At 39.1% G+C, this 13,577-nt stretch overlaps 1 long non-coding RNA gene across 1 annotated transcript in view; it reads right to left on the reverse strand.

Annotated features, from left to right (window-relative positions):
- LOC145512228 (uncharacterized) overlaps nt 1–13,577 on the reverse strand; it is a 281,896-nt gene that overhangs the window by 231,456 nt on the left and 36,863 nt on the right. The window contains exon 2 of the long non-coding RNA XR_014058416.1: nt 7,552–7,618. This is a non-coding gene — a long non-coding RNA (uncharacterized LOC145512228). The remainder of the gene's footprint in view (nt 1–7,551; nt 7,619–13,577) is intronic.

Genomic DNA, 13,577 nt, shown 5'->3' on the forward strand with positions numbered 1-13,577 from the left:
ATGGTTGGATGGCAGCACCGACCCAATGGCCATGAGTTTGAGCAAGCTCAAGGAGTTGGTGATGGACAGGAAAGCCAGGCCTGCTGCAGTCCATGGGGTCGCAAAGAGTCAGACTCGACTGAGTGGCTGAACTTAACACATCCCTTTCAGCTCTACACTCTATGATCATGATTTCTGAAAGTATCCTCATGAAGTTGTAAGACACATGGCAGAGCACACACTGAGTAACACAGAGAAGAGATAGGACTGCCTCGCTCTATCTTTTCTTTTGTTGTAACTAGCAACCAATTAGCACTACCAAGCATCAGGTCTGGGGAAGCCTCAGCTAATTCTTGGCTGCCAAGGATCCCCTACCACTCCTGTCTAGACTACACTCCCAAGTAGGAATTCTGGGTTCTGCAGTTTACTAACCTAGAACCCATTCTCTGGGGCCCCACTCTGTGCGAACTAGTCTATCAAACCTTTCCCTGTCTGGTACTGATGAATAATCAGCAATCTGCCTCCAAGTACATACATGTACAGGGATTTTTCTTTAACTTGGAGGAGAGGTTGGTGATGATTTCAGATACTTTGAACCATCCTGGTCAAAGCTGGCATCACTTCTTCCCTGGTTTTCCACACTTTCTAACTGCTTTTCTTCTAGGTATTCTTGCCCCTTCAAACATCCTTTCATCATGGAAGCCTGAATGATCTTGTCAAAATGAGATCCTCATGCCCTGCTTAATTTTAATGACTTCTTCAGCTCTTAAAACAAGTAGTAAAATATTTTGTATGCCCAATGTGGTCCTGCCTGACCCAGGACCTGCCCACCTCCAGCCCCTTCTCATACCCCTCCCCTTCTCTGCTCCCTGCACTTAATTACAATAACCTGTACTGGTTTCCTCCTCAACCTTCTTTGGTTCCATACACCTTCCTAACACTGGGCTTTAGCTCTCATTGCTCATTCTCTCTGAAATGCTCTTCTATTCAGCTATTAATTCCTACTTTTCCTCCTTTAGGTGTCAACTCAAGGCTTTCTCTAATTACTTAGACCTGGTCATGTCCTGCTGCTATTCATTTATAGCATTGTTTCCTTCACACCAAATATTACCAAATAATCACAAAATCTCTTCTATTTATTTATTTCTGCACCCATCACCAGCACCTGCTGTAGCACTTGGTAAATAAGATATGTACAATAAATCTCTCTTGAATAAAGTATATTTGAGCAGGAGACACTTCCCCCAAAATATCACATCTTAGTCATATGCATTGTAAAAAGATAATTTGCTTCATTTCAATCAATAGTGCCCAGCACTGGGTGGTTTTTCAAACACACTGACAGAGATGGAAGATTTTCACATTTCATGTGTTAAAGAACTTGCAAAGTGCTCAATACTCAACATAGCAGAGTTTTGCCATTCTGAAGAGCTCTGTCTAGAAGCTTTGGTTAATCCCTCAACACATGAACAATTCCATAGTATTTTATTTACTCCACAAAAGTGTGGTTCAACAATGAGAGATAAGCCTTTAACTCCTAATGCTTCAATGAAATGACTGTCGAGCCTCCTGAATTTAAGTCGCATTAGCAAAGAGACTCAGTCATGAGTTTCCTAAGCATATTCTCGACCACGGAGATAACTGCTCATTCAGCATTCACTGAAGTTTTCTCTTATTTGATGAGCCTAACCAAAGCACACATTGCAGTCTTACAAATCGTTTTTACTGTTCCACAGAGTGCATATGGTAAACTTGCTCTGGTCAAGGACAGAATAATAGCAAGAAATAATTTGGGATAAATTAAACATAAGAGTGTTGAATTCAACTAAGAATTCTCATTTCTTTGACCTTGCCAAGAGTCACAAATACCATAAGATGAAGAAGTATCCACCCAGGGCCTTACAGGTGCAAGAATCTTGATAAACTGCAAACTTCAGATTAAATCATGATAATGTAAATGTGAACAAGATCTCAGTTCATTTACTTAAATGTAATTTGAACAAACTATATAACATTAGTTAGCATATATTTGCAATTATTTTTAAAAGGAAACATGTTTTGAGGTATTGCATTTATAGAATTTAGCTAAAGATTGTCAGACATTCACAGAATCACCAAATATACACACACACACACACACACACACATATATATATATAATATAAAACACATAAAACATGACTCTAGTGTGAGAGTGGTTATTCAAAGCTACACCTCAGTGAGAAAACCTGGCTTAACCTACAAAAAATTCAACCAGTGAATTCAACCACATTGCACACTGTAATGTGTAATCACAATTACTCACATACCTAGAGAAGTTTGTGCCAACTATCAAAATTTAGTAACTAATCTGTAGTAGTTTCTGTAGTGTTTTAAAAACAAAAGTCAGTTGAAGGGTGTGAGCCATCAAAGCACAGCTACCAATAAGGAAAAGAACATGGTAAGGTCAGAAAATCTGAATTGCGTTATGAAAAAAAAAAAAAGGATAAAAGGTGACTTGAGAAAGATTATTTTGGAAGACTCTTGAGAGTCCCTTGGACTGCAAGGAGATCCAACCAGCCCATCCTAAAGGAGATCAGTCCTGGGTGTTCATTGGAAGGACTGATGTTGAAGCTGAAACTCCAATACTTTGGGCACCTCATGCGAAGAACTGACTCATTGGAAAAGACCCTGATGCTGGGAAGGATTGGGGGCAGGAGGAGAAGGGGACAACAGAGGATGAGATGGTTGGATGGCATCACCGACTTGATGGACATGAGTTTGGGTAAACTCCAGGAGTTGGTGATGGACAGGGAGGCCTGGCGTGCTGCAATTCATGGGGTCGCTAAGAGTTGGACACGACTGAGTGACTGAACTGAACTGAAGGCAAATATGGTTAACAAGTATGTTAAGTGCCTACTCTGATGTATTGATAGGAGCTGCCCAGAGAATTCAGCTTAAAATTATTGTGAAGCAGGGGCTAAAGTTAGCAGGAAAGAATGAATAGTCAATCAACTTGCAATATCTGCCATGGGCTTGAGAGAAAAGGATAATGAGACAAATTCCATCTTTGCTGACCCTGACATCTAGAATCTCTCTAGTTTTGGAGCTACTTCTAACTTCTCCTTGTTAGCAGCACGAGCAGTTGGCTTCACTGGGGGCTGATAATTTTCACAAAGAATTGAAGTACTTTACCTAAGAGTTAGTGTATAGGGGATAGCCGTGTTCCACCAGGTGTCATGCAGTCTGCTAGCTGACTCAGCAGCTTGCTGCTACCCTCTAACCTGACAATATGCTCAATTCCAGATCTTGCTTCAGTATTTTCAAAATTACTACATGGGCATTTAGGGTCACTCACTATTAGTTAAGTGTGGTGGTTAAATGCGTAAAGGCAGTTTGATATTTGGTTTATGCATGTGATTAACTATTTACTTTTAGACATAATCCTTGATACAAGTTGTCAATTTTGTATGGGAAAGTAGAAATAGTAGTAGATGAATACTCATGTAAGTAATATTAACTTTGCAAATGTAAAGAAAAGAGTCCTCTAGAACTAACCTTGAAGGATTAATAGACTTTTGAAAGCAGATTATTAGCAAAAAGAAAAGCAAGCATTTCAGTCAAAGCAGCCCTGGAGAAAATGTTTTCAACTCTAGTTCCTGATACTTCCTCCAAAGATCCCATGGCTACTTTACCAATACTACTAAAAGTTTGATTTATGTTAATTCTCCACTCTTCTGCCTCATGGTTGTATTAGTGGGTGTTATCCTAGGACATACCAGTGAGAGAAAAAAGAAACTTCACAGTTAGAAAACCATTGTTGTGGTCTATGAGTCCCTTTCTAATTTTTCTGGACTTCCACAAGTAGAAGACACCATGAAGAAGATGTATAATGTAGTATGTATCTGAGAAATGGAGTATTCCTGCCATATCAGCAAATAAGGATGTCACAGTCATCAGCGATTCTGGCCCTCCAAACGTAAATTTCTGAGCCTTAAGGGCACCAAGGAAGGAGAACAATATCTGCAATCTGGCAGCCATGAGGCTGCAGCCACTCCCTGTGGTGAGCATCAAAGTACTCAGCTTGTGAAAAATGCACAATACTGGCCCCAGATAGCTAAGATGCATATGAAGGAAAGGATTTCAGTAGCCCAGACTCTTGCATTTTCCCATACTTAGAAAAGCACTAAATTTCTTGAGATATCTAGTTTTAACTCACAAAAATACTTTTGATGTTCAGACTACCTGCCCCTTGCTATAAACTTCTATATAACCTGACTCCTCCTCAGAGGAGGAGTTCTCTCAAGGCTACTTGAGATGCTGCCTCCCAGGCTTAAGTCCTAAACATTTCCACCAAATAAAACAAAACTCTCAACTTTTAGGCTGTGACTTTTTTAAGTTGACATATCCCAATATACTCAGATGATGAAAAGAAATACAAGAAATTCAATAGATAGATAACAGGACAGACATTTCTTTGCTGCTGTAGAACCCAAGGCATTTTTGGTTGGCTTAGAACACAAATGGTTTCATGGGTTTCAAGCCACAGAGAAAGTTCTGAATGATCTGAATGCAGTTGCTAGTTAGAAAGGCTCCCTGCCTAGTCACACACACTAGTCCAGAGCAGCTTCTCCATGGATGACAAAGGTCTCAGATCTGCATGTGTGTATCTACCATGCTGCTGCTAAGTCGCTTCAGTCGTGTCCAATTCTGTGCGACCCCATAGACGGCAGCCCACCAGGCTCTCCCATCCCTGGGATTCTCCAGGCAAGAACACTGGAGTGGATTGCCATTTCCTTCTCCAATGCATGCATGCATGCTAAGTCGCTTCAGTCGTGTCCGACTCTGTGCGACCCCATGGACAGCAGCCCATCAGGCTCCTCTGTCCATGGGACTCTCCAGGCAAGAATACTGGAGTGGGTTGCCATTTCCTTCATATACACAAGCAAATCCACTGCTTATGATTAAGAAGAATGTGATGTGACAAACTGCTTTAGCCTGCTTCTCAGACCATAATTTGTAATTTAATTAGTGACAATTTTAATGATATTTTCTACAGCAAATATAAAAGTCACTGGGGTCTTAGGTGCTTTGCATTTATTTCTATTAAAAACTTGACTAAGTGTACTTTTTGACATTAAATAGCACTGCCTAAGTCAGACTCCATAGAAGCAGGGTGTGAGAGAGGAATTTTGGTTCAAGGTATTTAGTGGGGGAGCATTTTCAGGAGTAGGTGTGTGAGGGAAACAGGATAGGGAAACAAAGGAGCAAGGGAATGTGCTCTCAGCTGGAGACCAGCTTCAGCCTGATCCCTTGAGAAGCCCTGGGGGATGAGCTTCATCACAGAGTTGCTCACACCTTGAGGGAAGAGGGCCGGCCTTTGTACACACCAGCTGCAGACATTAGTCAAGGTCATTTCTCAGAAGGGAACATCTGCGATGGTTATCAACTGTGGATGAAAAATACTGCCTGCCATATCAGTAAACAAAGGATGCTGCAGCCATCAAGCTATAACATCACAGTCACCTCTACAGTAAGCCCTGAGGGAATTCAGGATGGAGGCAGGATGCCCCCACAATCCAGCAGTCAGTCCTATAGCCACCCCTGACAGTGTACCCTGAGATGAGAAAATGCAGAATACTGGTCACAGATAGCTGAGGTACATATCAAAGGAATGATTTGAGTGAGCCCAGACTCTTGCATCTTCCCATACACAGAAAAGCACTAAATTCCTTAACTTGAGATGTCTGTTTTCTTTAATTAATAAAATTAAACCTGTTCCAATGTTCCAACTACCTGGTCTTTGATGCAAAAACTCCTATGTATCCTGCCCCCCACCTTGCCTCTCTGGAGCAGTTTCTCAGGGCTATCTGAGATGCTGCATCCTAAGCTTGAAGTTCTCAGTTTTGTCCACTGAATAAAATATAACTCTCAACTTTAAGATCGTGCATTTTTTTTTTCCAGTTGATATAATGTTCACAGAAGCTGGAGGATCCAGGCAGGGCACTGACAACATCCACTAAAGGCATTCTCATTGGCAATTGGTCACCTATGACTCTTTCATTAACCAATTGATTTCTCCTGCTCTTCCTCCTTCCCTCTAGTCCAGGTGTCAGCAACCTTTTATGTAAAAATAGATATTTTAGGCTTTGCAGATCACATAGCACTGTCACAACTACTCAACTCTGCTGTTTTGTCATGAAAGCAGCCACAGACAATATGTAAATGGATGAACCTGACTGTGCACCAGTGAAACCACAGGCCACTGACTCCTGCTCTATCTAGTCCTTCTCTCTCCTCTACTTCCTGGCTTTATTTCCTTAACTATTCATCTTTGTCTCACATGTAATCACATAAAATCACATCTATTAATTCCTCATTGCTCTCCTTCCTACTCTCTCCCTCTTCTGAAATGCCTCCCAGTCATCATCTTTTCCCTTCTATTCCTCTACTTACACTCTCATTTGACCTTTGAAATCCAGTATCATTTAAAGTACCTCACACAGTTGCTTAACACAACCCCTACTGTTATTTCTTTCAATGATCTCATCTTTATTTTACCATTACGCCCCATTTTGTTGACATCATATTTTGTCAACTGAAAAAATGTACAACCTAAAAACTGAGAATTATGTTTTATTTGGTGGACAAAACTGAAGACTTAAGTCTAGGAGTCAGCCTCTAAGACAGCTCTGAAGGACTGCTCAGAAGAGGTAAGGGAGGAGCCAGGGTATGTCGCACCAAAAGCAGAGTGGTCAGAATGTCAAAAGATTACCATTAGTTAAAGAATATCAGACATCTCAAGTTAAGGGATTGAGCACTTTTCTGTCTTATCTGAAAATTCATGATCCCATGATCTTGTGCCAGAATCACACCTGATGGAGTTGGGTATATGCAGAAAAGCACTGGATACAGGCTCACTCAGAAACATCAAACTGCAGGAGGGACTTTACTTTTCACGGGAAAAGCCCCAGGTGGAGAGAATAAAATGTCTGGCATTGGGAGATGTTCTCCATTGTGGTTCTAGAAGTAATCTCAGTGAGGATAAGGATTTATCTTAAGGGCTAAAACAAGGGTTTGCTCCTGAAGTACAAATAGTAATAGCAATATTCTAACAGATCCCAATCTGGAACAACAGGACCTGGTCTTAGTTGGGGACAGGAATTTATTTCTCATCTCAGATAAGGAAGTGTACTGGGGGTGTGACAGTATGAAGATAGAGGGCAGGGTACTCTCTATCCTATGCTTGTTTTCCTTCTTTCTCTTATATTCAGTGAGAATTGGAGACTAGCATTGCTGGGAATACAAAGCTGTGAATTTTACTTCCAGATTCTCCTGTTGTCTGTGGGGAATTGCTTGCTTTCCAGAAAGTAGAAATAGCTAAATCTGAATTCTCTCAGAAACAAGGAACTGAGTACAAGCAGTTTATTTGGGAGGTGATCCAAGAAACAGTTGCAGGGAAGTGGGAAGTGAGACAGCTACCACTGTGGCAACTGGAGCATCATTCTGCTGGGAAACTTCAGGAATCAGTGGAGAACAAGCAATTCAGAGATAGCCCATCCAGGTTGTGGATTATGGGGCGTTCTAGCCTACCTTAGACACAAGCAGCAGGTTCCAGTGCTTTGACAAGCCCTTCAGCAAAGAGTACACAGGCTGGCCCCTGGAAGTAAGAGAGGGAGTGTTAACACAAAGGTGAGGCCCAGGAGGATAGGTATGGCTGGGGCACCAATAACATCTCTTACAAGAGAGACTCCTGGACTCATTCAAGTGTGGATTCTGGAGAGAAGAAGCAAGAATGCAGAGTCAAAAGGGATAGAAAATATATTGACTTCCCTTTTGCGGGGAATTAAAGTATATGCTTTAAATACGAAATGGAAGAAAGATACTTTGCAAAGACCTAGAAAAAGAAATCTTACCATCATCACAAACTTAGAAATTTTATTTTTAAGACTTTTTTTTTAATGTAGACCATTTTTAAAGTCTTTATTGGATTTGTTACAATATTGTTTCTGTCTTATGTTTTGGTTTTTTGGCCACAAAGCATGTGGCCTTAGCTCCCCAACCAGGGATCAAACCCATACTCCCTACATTAGAAGGTGAATTTTTAACCACCAGCCAGCCAGAGAAATTCCAAGATTTTATTAAAAGATAGTAATGTTTCAGAGTTATGCATATTTTCCTCTCCCGCCCCTCTTCCCACCAAACATGACAATTACAGTGTCAAAGTCCATTGTAAGAAGAGCTATCGCCTTAGGGTTTGAAATTCAAGGGTAACAGACTAGATACTTGGTATCAATCAGCCAGGCCTTGTGGAGCAACTGTCTGGAGGAAGGCATGGGAACCCACTCCAGTGTTCTTGCCTGGAGAATCCCACAGACAGAGGAACCTGGCGGGGAACAGTCCATGGAGTCGCAGTCAGACACGACTGAAGCAAATGAGCACACTTGCACGTGGAGCAACTGAAAGCCTTTCTCTACCTCCTCCCTTCTCTTTCCCTAGTCTACTTTCTCTGTTTATATGATCTCCTAAATATACTGCATCTCTGTGCTGGTTTCTAATTGATAACAGGAAATCAAGGTTAGATTCTAGGATTTGTCTTTAGCACTAGAAATACTGGACTGCTTGGGAAATATATGTGCATGAGGCAATTTGTACTTAAGACCATAAATATTTAGTTCAGTAGATCTATGTCCTGAAAGTTCCTTGGAACTTTGCAGATATGGGAGACTTGAGATTTCTGGAGGTGCCAAAGGAGCAGTGCCATTTCCTATGGGAAATGCCCCACTCTACAGCTGTTTAGAGAAACGATCCAGATACTAATCAGATACCAGAAAGATACCACAAAGCTGAGACTCACCCAGACAAGAATACATTTAGGGGAAAAGTACTTTGTATATATTGTTAGGCCTTTAATTCCCCTAAGAACAAGGGATTGACTGTGAAAAGCAAGATAATGTTTAAAATTAAATCAAATAAAGGTGTCAAGAGGAAGAATAGAAACTAGGTTTAATCCTCATAACTAAAAATCTAGACAAAATACATGAAATCTCAGTTTTCAGGTAATGAATGACAAAACAGCAGTACAGAGATCCCTGAGAGAAGGGCCACAAATAAAATGACTGCACCAGGTTACTGTTCAGAGGTAGTTATCAGGCCTCAGTGCAGGGAGGGATAACGCAAACGGCCAAGCACTTCTTGAGGTGAGAAGACAGAGATGAATTCACAGGTCCAAGGCAGCTAAATTCTGTGTAGCAAAAAACCAAAAAGGAGGGATACGTAAGAGAAAGAGCTCCAGTTTTCTGCTCAGAGGTCCCCTAGACTCTTTGGCTAAGTACAAAAAGACATGTGTAACAGGTAAAGAATCAACAGAGAAGAGTAGGAAGAACAATCCTAGAAGCCTATTCAGAATAGAAATAATCCGTGTTCCAACAGTCAGAGTATAAAGATATCATGAGACCAAAGGCATTATGTAGAAGAGTATCACCACCATGAAAGTGAAAGTGAAAGTCACTCTGTCATGTCTGACTCTTTGCAACCCCATGGCCAGAATACTGGAACGAGTAGCCTTTTGCTTCTCCAGGGGATCTTCCCAACCCAGGGATCGAACCCTGGTCTCCTGCTTTGCAGGCAGATTCTTTACCAGCTGAGCCACAAGGGAAGCCCAAGAATACTGGAGAGGGTAGCCTATCCCTTCTCCAGGGTATCTTCCTGACACAGGAATCGAACCAGGGTCTCCTGCATTGCAGGCGGATTCTTTACCAACTGAGCTATCAGGGAAGCCATAGCAGAGCTAAATTGATGCTCAACTAAAAGATGATCCAGATCCATCCTAACAAAGCTTGCAAGCAAAATTCAAAAAGAGTCATCTGATTCCAAATACCTAACTGCACATTAGGATAAAATTCAGCACTATTTAAATGAAGGCAGCAAAACCCAGCAGCTGACAATATAAAGAGTGTACAATCACAATGTCAGGCATGCACTCAAAAATTATAAGGCATGCCAAGCAGCATAAAATTTCGACCAATTGCCAACCAAAGCAAAAAATACAATAAATATAAGTAGATCAAGAAATGACTGAGACACTGGAACTAGTGCATGATGTGCTCAGTCTCTCAGTCGTCTCCGACTCTTTATGACCCCAGGCTCCTCTGCCACAAGGGTATAAAAAGTCTGCTATGAATATTCTCTATATGATTAAAAATGTAGAGAAAAATACGAGCATTACAAAGAAGTGAACAATATTAAAAGATACATATATGTTAAAAATTAACAATATAAAAATATGTACAATAAAAACACTAATCAAAAGAAAAAGGGACTATACTAAGGAAAAGTAGGTCTTAGAATGAGAAATAGTGCCACAAATAAAAAGGGACATTTTCTAATGGCAAAAGAGTCAATTCATCAAAAAATACATGTATTAGTTTGCCAGGGCTTCCACAACAAAGTACCACAGACTGGGACGTTTCAGTGAGAGTGAGTGCTAAGTCACTCAGTCGTGTCCAACTCTTTGCAATCCCTGTGGACTGTAGCCCATCAGACTCCTCTGTCTATGGGATTACCCTGGCAAGAACACTGGAGTGGGTTGCCATTTCCTCTTTCAATTTTCTCACAATTCTAGAGGTAGAAGTCTAAAATCTAGGTATCAGTAAGGTTGAGTTCTTCTGAGGTCTTTCTCCTTGGCTTGTACATGCCTACCTTCTCCCTGTGTCTTCATATAGTCTTCCCTCTGAGTGTATCTATGTCCTAATATCCTCTTCTTCTAAGTACATCAATCATATTAGATGAGGGTCTAACCTAATGAAATTATTTAAATTTATTTACCTCTTTAAAAACCCTATCTCTGAATGTAGTCACATTCTGAGGTTCTGGAGGCTAGACCTTCAACATATGAATTTTGGAGGGACACAAATCAGTTAGTTCACAACAGTGTATAATAATCCTAAATGTATATGTACCCAATAACAGAGCTTCAAAATACATGAAGAAAAAATTAATGCACTGAAAGGAGAACAGGCAGATCTATAATGATAGGTGGTAATTTCACTGTTTTTCTTTTAGTAATTAATAGAATAAGCACAGAGAAATGTTAATAAGGATATAGAATGCTTGAACATCATTATCAGTCAACTAAACCAAATTGACCTTTATTGCAAGGAAGGAATTGAGCCTTTATTGCAAGTCTATCAACAACTTCAAAATACACTTCCCTTTCAAATGTTCACGAGGTGTTCACCAAAATAAACTATCTCCTGGATGATGAAACTAGTTCCAACAAATTTAAGTGAACTTATGTGATTCAAAGCAAATTTTATGGCCAAAAACAGATTAATCTAGAAATAATGGCAGAAAGGTATCTTTTTAAAATTCCTAATATTTTTAATTAATCGACACACTTCTAAATAACTACATGAGTTGAGATCACAAATGACATTTTAAAATATTTTGAACTGAATGAAAATGAAAACACAGCATCTCAAAATTGGTGGGATAGAACTTAGAAGAAAATTTATAGTAATAAATGTGTACATTAGAAAAGAAAGTTCTCAAGTTATCTAAAATTTTCACCTAAATAAGCTAGAAAAAGAGGTGCAATCCAAATAAGAAGAAGAAAGTTAATAATAAGGATAAGACCAGAAATCAATGAAATAGAAATCAGAGAAATTTAATGAAATAGGTACTCTCTTAAGATCAATTTTAAAAATTGATGAATCCATAGCCAGTCATACTGATAAAGAATATAGGGGAGAAAACACAAATTTTCAACATAAAGCAATGAAAGACGTATCATTATCAAAGATCCTATAGGCATCTAAAAGATACTAACTGAATATTATAAGCATTTGTGCCCAAAAAAATTGACAAATGAAATGGATATTTGTGACTTAAAAACCACAAAATACCAAAGTTCACAAAGAAAGAAACTGAGTAGTCCCATACATATGGAAGAAACTGAATTCTTAGATTAAAACTAACTCACAAGTAAAACTCCAGCCAGTTAGCTTCACTGGTGAATTCTACCAAACATTTCAAGAAAATGATGCCAATTCATCCCAAACTTCTTCCAGAAATAGAGGAAAAATATTTCCCAAGTCCTGTTATGAGCCAGAATTTCTGACAGAAAATAAAACACAAACATCCTAAGAAATACAAAATAAACAAATGAAAATGAAAAATCACAAATAGAGATGTAAAATATTGGCAAATTGAATCTAGAGGTATATAAAAAGAATAACAGATCATTATCAAGTGGAGTGCACTCTAGGAATGCAAGATTGTATTCAGAAACCAATATAATTTGCCATATTGTATGTGTATTAAGTTGCTAAGTCATGTCTCTTTGCGACCCCAGGGACTGTAGCTGGCTAGGCTCTTCTGTCCATGGAACTCTCCAGGAAAGAATACTAGAGTGGGTTGCTATTCCCTTCTCCAGATTTGTCATATCAACAGAGTAGAAAAGAATAGCTATAAGATTATCTTAATAGACATAGAAAATGCATTTGAAAAAATTCAGCATCTCCTTCTGATAAAAAGCTCTCAGCAAACTAGGAACAGAAAGAAACTTCCTGGGAAAGGGCATTTATGACAAGCATATACTACTTAATGATGAAAAACTGAATGCTTTCTCCTAAGAGCAGAAGAGACACAGAGATGTTTATTGTCACCAGTTCTATTCAACATGGTCCTAAATATCCTGGAGAAGGAAATGGCAACCCACTCCAGTATTTTTGCCTGGAGAATCCCATGGATAGAGGAGCGAGAGATTCCATGGGGTTGCAAATAGTAGGACACGACTGAACAACTAACACTTTCTAAATATTCTGGCCAAAAGGCAATATTTTTAAATAAAAGAAAGAAAAGGTACACAGATTGGAAAAGAAGAAGTAAAACTCCTCATTTGCAGCTGACATGATCTGTGTAGAATATCCTAAGAAAAACAACCGAAAAGCTACTAAAACTCCATGTGAGTATAACAAAGTTGTGGGATACAGGTCAACATGCATCAGTTATGTTTCTATACAATAGAAATCAACAACTGGAAATTGAAATACCATCAAAAAGTGTGAAGTATGGACAAATTTGACAAAAGACACTGAAGCTGTATGTCAAAAACTATGAAATATTACTTACAGAAATAAACAGAAATTTAAATAAATGGAGTGAAACTTCTAATCCTCATGGGTTGGAAGACTCAGTAATGCTGATATTTTGGCTTTCCTCCAAGTTGATTTGCAGATTGAACACAATGAAGATTAAATTCCAGCAGGTGTTATCATATTTGTTTAAAAGATGCTTCTAAAATTTATATGGAAATGCAAATGACCTACTATAGCTGTAACAATTATGAAAAAGAAAAAATAAAGGTGGGACTTCCCTGATCTCAAGGTTAACATATATATATGGAGTAATCAAGAGATGAAGTATTCATGTAAGAAAATAGACCACACATATTTAGCCAACTGCCTTTTGACAAAGGTACAAAAGCAATTCAGTGTTGAAAGACGATCCTTTCGACACATGGTGTCAAAACAATTGGATATTCAAATGCAAAAAAAGACAACAGAGGATCTTGACTATTACCTTATATTTAAAAATTAATATCGCAAAATAATATT

The sequence above is a fragment of the Giraffa tippelskirchi genome, chromosome 7 (assembly GCF_054371585.1).
Source record: "Giraffa tippelskirchi isolate mGirTip1 chromosome 7, T2T-mGirTip1v1.2.pri, whole genome shotgun sequence".
Taxonomy (NCBI): Eukaryota; Metazoa; Chordata; class Mammalia; order Artiodactyla; family Giraffidae; genus Giraffa; species Giraffa tippelskirchi.